Source organism: Tinamus guttatus, unplaced genomic scaffold (assembly GCF_059628265.1).
Source record: "Tinamus guttatus ecotype Peru unplaced genomic scaffold, ASM5962826v1 Tinamus_guttatus_pri_ptg000530l, whole genome shotgun sequence".
Lineage (NCBI taxonomy): Eukaryota > Metazoa > Chordata > Aves > Tinamiformes > Tinamidae > Tinamus > Tinamus guttatus.
In genome coordinates, this window is record NW_028289064.1 from 3,003,814 (window position 1) to 3,009,813 (window position 6,000).

Sequence of the window (6,000 nt, forward strand, 5' to 3'; positions counted from 1 at the left end):
CAGCAAAGGCCAAATCCCAAGGCACAGCATTGTAGTAATCACTGAGCTAGTCATGTTACACATACCGGTTTAATTCAACAGAAATCACGGGAAGAACATGATGGGATAAAGCAAGTAGCTGGAAACAGAGCTGGGGAAAAGCTGGGTCCAAGTCTCAAGTAGGTCACAAACAAGACCCATTTTTGCTTTAGGACCTTTGAGGTAACTCAGCTATTTCATTAGTCCTTGTGCAATGAATGGAGCAGGCTGGACCAGAAAGCGAGCGACCAGTTCAGGAGGCTGCAACACATTCAGAGCTACGCAAGAGCGCTTACACAGTTCAGGCTTCTCGCCACAACTACCTGCTTGCTTCATTAGTGACGCTAGTCCCCACCCCTAATCACCACATCAAAATCATAACAGCACAGTTTCCTGGAGCTGTTTGTTTTGTGTATGTGTGTGACAGTTTTTCAAAGGGTATCTCTGGTCTTCTGGCTGTGAGTCTCCACTCCATCCATGAGCCCTTACACAGGTCAAAGTCTAGAGCAAGGTTTGTCCAGACAAGTGCTTCCATGTTTTCCTCCATGCTTCCCAGACACTTTGGGGAGCTGCCCATAAGCATCCGCCACCCACAGCTGCCCACCAGCACCCACTGCAACATCTAGCACAGCCTGTGAGTAGGACATCTCTGAGCGGAGATGATGAAACTTCACAGCATGCCTTTGTGAGAGGATCACCTGTACAGGTTGTTCGATAGCACACAGACAGCAGAAGGGGAAGTGGGAGAAACCACCCCAATTCCAACTGCGGCAGGGACCGAAACATGAACACTGTACCTGCCTACCTCTGAATGTGGAAATCACGTCAAGTGGTAAAATGGAAACCCTGACATTTTACCATCTGTCTTCAAATGCTGCACATATATACAAAAAATAGGTTATAAGAATACTGTTAGGACTGCAAAATGCATGAGGTAGGAGATGCCAAAATTAGGCCTCCCTTGTGCTATGCATTATGATATGCTTGTTAATAAGATGATCACACCACATTTTGCCAGAAGTTTCAGCTTTATCGCATGGTACAGGTTGGACTGCCTTTGCTGAATAAAATGTTATATGGAATTTTATTTTCTCCTTATTGCTCAGTGTAGTCCTAGGCTTTATTTGCTATTCAAGTCCTCTTCTGAATACAGATGACTAATTTTCCTCACAGTGATTTCAGTGGCACACCTTCTTGTAGCATCTGTGTGCTACTCAAGCATTTCTTGGCTCTGGTACCTCTGTCAAGTGTGAGGTGGTGCTTTATCCACTGGAATGAAATGGAAACGAATGAAGAGCCAGGCCTTCAGGCAACGAATTTGATCCCATCAGGTCCCATGTTGCCAGGGGTCAGGCTTGATTGCCCACTCATGTTGCCCTCCGCCACTGACCTATCCCTATATTCATCCCTGCAGACTTAACGGGTCCCGGACCTTGGGCCACCTCTGCTTCAAGATCCCAGCTGGGATGGAAAGGGTAGACATTTGTATGTAGGCATACTGAGGGCTTTGGCTTTGCAAGTGTTTAGCTGTAGGTGGCACTGCATATGGTCAAGGCACAACTCGATCCGCTCCAGCCCCAGGAGTGCTCAGTCAGCATCAAAGTCCTATGAAGCATGTGCAAAAAGGAGAATACACATGACTACCGACTGCGAAGTGGTGAAAACCTCCCTTTAACCAAGACCAAAAGACTCTGAGGGACAAATGGAGACTGAAGTCAGTTCTCTGAGGCACCTTTCAGGAAAGACACTCTCCAGGCTCTGGCTGTAGGGACTATCCCAACTGCTCACACTCTGCCATCCACCTCCCTGCCCTCTGCAGCATGTCCCTACCCTGCTCCCCGTGCTCCTCTCTCTCCACTTGCACCATTGATTCCCATCGCAGCCCCAGGACCTGACTGAGATAGCCATGCTTCAGCTGTGAGATCCCAGTGTAGCCAGGGATCCTTGCCCAGGACCTTTCTCTTAGCCCAGCATCAGCAGGAACCTGCAGCTGGAGAGCAGGTCCTTGCTTTCCTTGCTGCTGCCCAGCCCCTTCGTCCTGACCACTCGGCTTCATCCTGGTCCCTCAGGCTGGAGAAGGTCCTCAGCCCACGGAGGTGGTGCACAAGCAGCCTGGGCCCTGCTGAGCTGCGGGGAGGTGCAGAAGAAACCCGGCTGCGCGGTCTGGATGCACAAGAGCATTTGGGTCAGTGCTGGGAGCTGCCGCTGATGGACTGAGCTCTCTCACCCAGGGAGAAGCCATGGGAGGTTTTGACAACCCAGCCCCAGCACATCTCTAATAAGCTGTACAGTTGCTCTTTTTTCCCCCTTCAGAGCCTATCACTAGGTAAATTGGAGGAGTTTTCCAAAGTGAAAAAGAAAAATCACAGTCCTGAAACAAAGCTCAAGTTCTGCCAAATTTCAGATCTCTACTCCAAAGCACAGAGGGATAAGAACTATCCAAATAAAGGATCACCAGATTCCTCCCTCCTGTTTCTTCCCCTTTTATTTTTCCAGTTGGACAACAATGCCTTTTTCCCTGTGCTCATTCTTGGAAAAGACCGGACAGATTTGGCTGAAATTTTCGAGAAGAGAATTCAGCCTGAGGCAGACAATCAACTTGGAAAAATTTGATCGAAGCAGCTCAAATCTGCCAAAGCCTGTGAATGCAGTATTACACGGACAGGCAGCTGTACTAGTAGGAGCTGCACGCAATCCTACCATTGATATGTTCAAAGTTATAAAAGCTGCTGATGCTATGCTATTGTCATTCAGGTACATCTTATCACCATTCGGATATGGCACCAGGTTGAGTTCAGAGATCCCACCAAGCCTTTTCACGCTCCTAACAGCTCGCTCTTCTTGAGCAGCTCATCCTAGCTAGCAACGCTGGACAAAAAACACAGTTCCTTCGTCTCCAGCATTTGCATTTGAGCTTCTGGAGTAGAGGCAGCTGATGCTAAAATGGGATTGCTCTCTGAACTAATGTATTCAAAATTAATAAAAGAAATAAAGCAACACACTCCTCTGGCAGGTTCCCATGCATATTTTCCATAAAAGTTCATTTTTCCACATGAACAAGTTGTGAGTATGTGGGGGATTTTCACTGAATCTTGATATGGAACTCAGAATTCTTGGCACCGCTCTGGGAAGTTAAAATGACATCAGCTTGCCTCTCTATATTGAAATTTTATAGTTGCTGCCTGATCACATTTCTTTGTTCCCCACAGATTCTCTCTCCTCCGAGCCGCCTCTCTGCCATGGCTGGTTGTTCACAAGCACCGTTAGAAGCTGCGCGTTTGTGTCCCCGTAGCCCAGCTCTCCCCACCCAGCACCCGGGTGACAAAGCCACATTTCTTCCTTCAAGACAAAGCCGCGTTGTCGGTGCCACCTTGGCCGGCCAAGCCGCCCCAAGCAGCGTGACATGAGACATTAGGGCCCCCTGCTCCTGTCCCTTGCTACGGGGTGGCACTGCATTGAGATGGGGGGCACAGGGGACAGTTACTGCAGGAAGGTCGTGCATGCTCCAGCACTGTGGGAGACCCTCCTGCCTGGCCTGAGGAAGGAAAGAGGGAGCAGGAGGAAGGGGAACAGGGTAGAGGACACCCCTGAGCAGCCGGGAGGGCTCTCCCTGGGCTCTCCCCTGCTGGGATGAGCCACGAGGGCAGCAGCACCTGCGGCAGCACTTGCTCAGCGCCTGCTTGATGAGGCAGAGCACTCGCCTACGCACACCTCCGTGCCCCCATACAGGAAGGGACTGAGAGGTGTGGTGTTTTTAAATTGAGTGATAATCTGAACACGGTGTTTTGGTGCTATCTGGCGAGAGAACCATGATCCCATCAGGCTGATTTTGCACTCAGGGTTCCCTGTGAATCACAGCGCAGAGAAATGGGAATGTCAGAGACAGGAGAGCTAACAGGACCCAACACCGTACCGTGAAGCCAGCCCGGCATTAATACAGCCAGTACTGGTGTTTCCCAGACTCCAAAAACAAGCAGGATGCAACAAAAACGATGTTTTCCTATGTACACTGTGACTTGGAAAGCATTAATGGCATAGCAGCACTTGAGTGCCTGGCACGGTGCATCGAAACATTTCTGGAAGGGCAGCCCCGTCCTCACTGCACCAGCCGCGCGGTGCCAGCATCAGCCCTCCCGCCGGCCCCCGCGCAGCTCGCGAGGGACAGGCTCTACCTGCTGCTCAGCAAGAGGCCAGGTTTGTATTAGTCCGGCTCAGTCACATTAATACCCATTTTTGCTATTTCCCACATTTCCTATATTCAGTCTCTCTCCCATGTGACAGCGCATCGCTGCTGCCAGCTTCTCTGAACAAGATTATCATTTCATCATTTCACCGCCACGTGGAAATAGCCACAAAACCAGATTAACGGTTAAAGACTGTGAAGCCATTTGCCAAATGCTTCTTGCTATATAAGCAAGGACGCTTTCCCGGTCACATTTACACGCTCATTTTCACTCACACGCAGGCACACACAATGCAGAAAATCTTTACCTTTTACATGTACAGGAGAGATCCCGGCTTCTTCTCATGGATCAGAAGTAGGATGCAAAACAAAAGCAGAGAAAACCCTTTAACAGACTCATCTGCCGAGAGTTCTCTAAATCCCAAGCCTGCTCCAGCTATCAGCTCTAAGTTTGTGCTCTGAATAGAGGCTGTGTTATTTTAACCACAGGATTTCTAGTCATGGGGGAGGAGAGATGGATTAGGTACGTTTGCAATCTAATGCTTTACGTTTACCTCAACTGAAATGAACTACTTTAAGCCTGATGTAAATAAGTGCAGCTATGATATCCATTTCAAGAGCACATTAACAATTATGCTTAAACTAACATGCTAAATAACTGTGGAAAATTCCAGAGGAATAAGATAACATACTTTTGTGTTCTTTCTTAAATAAAAGGCATGTGTGGAATTTCATGCTAGATACTAAGACAAGTGAGAGACAGCAGATGAAGTGCACAGAGTAACCTATATAAGGTATGGGACCTCATAAAGCAGTGTTCCTGACACCTGTTAGCATAGGACTCGTCGGACATCAGAGCAATTTGACTTTCCATGGTTCATAAAAATTATAGATCCAATTGCTTTGAATCTAGTATCTCAAAAGGACACATGAAGTTTTCAAGGTAAAAAGCAACATTTTAGAAGGTCTTTACATCTTTAGTTCTGTGGGCACACAGACATCAGCACACCAAGCAGTGCTCTCTCCAGCATGGACATAGGTCCCGGCCCTGCAGCCCTCACTGACTGAGACAGAGAATTGCTAAACATAGGGAAAATATTGTGTCCAGGAAACACGTTTTTGCTTCTTTGTTTTAAATCTATCTCAAAACCTGCATTTGTTTCCTCTTTTGTGACACTTTGCTGCTGCAGCTGCTGTCACACGCAGCACAGGCTCCTGTGCTAACCTCCCATGTTCACCTCAGAGGTGATGGTGTAGAAAACAGAGCTAATAACTTCCTTTCTGAGAGGTGTGTTTTGGAAATGAAACACACTTAAACTTTGGGCTGAACTGAGTGAATGACCGGGTTGCATAAAACCAGAGGAAACAAAGATGAATCCCAGTTTGCGTTTGACAGCAGAGGCTCCGGGAGCACAAGTGTAATTCCATGTTGAATAAAACCTGGGTCTATAAATAACATTATCTCACCCTTACATAACGCTTTTCATGCCAGAGCATTCCCGAGCGCTCCACAGACATAATCACCCATCTGAAAGCCGCGGGCGGACCTCCTGCCTGGCCAGGCTGCCGACAGGAGCGGCACGGCCGGCTCAGCCCTCCCGGTGCCGCCGGAGTGTGTCCGGGATGACGGGCCTGGCATGGGACCAGCACCCCGCACTGGGGGTGGCGGCAAGGGGCGCAGGTCACCACTGTGCCCGTGTGTCACCCAGTGCCACTGGCTCCTTCTGGTTTATGTGGCCAGGGTCTTTAGGGACCAGTGGTGGCCGTGAGCTGCTTTATGGTTGCCCAGCTCAGCCAGG

General features: G+C 48.9%; 1 protein-coding gene across 1 annotated transcript in view; it reads right to left on the reverse strand.

Annotated features, from left to right (window-relative positions):
* JCAD (junctional cadherin 5 associated) overlaps nucleotides 1–4,647 on the reverse strand; it is a 64,100-nt gene extending 59,453 nt beyond the window's left edge. Inside the window, exon 1 of the mRNA XM_088533989.1 lies at nucleotides 4,510–4,647. The gene's annotated coding sequence lies outside the window, so the exon portion shown is untranslated. The remainder of the gene's footprint in view (nucleotides 1–4,509) is intronic.
* Between the last annotated feature and the right edge of the window lie 1,353 nt (nucleotides 4,648–6,000).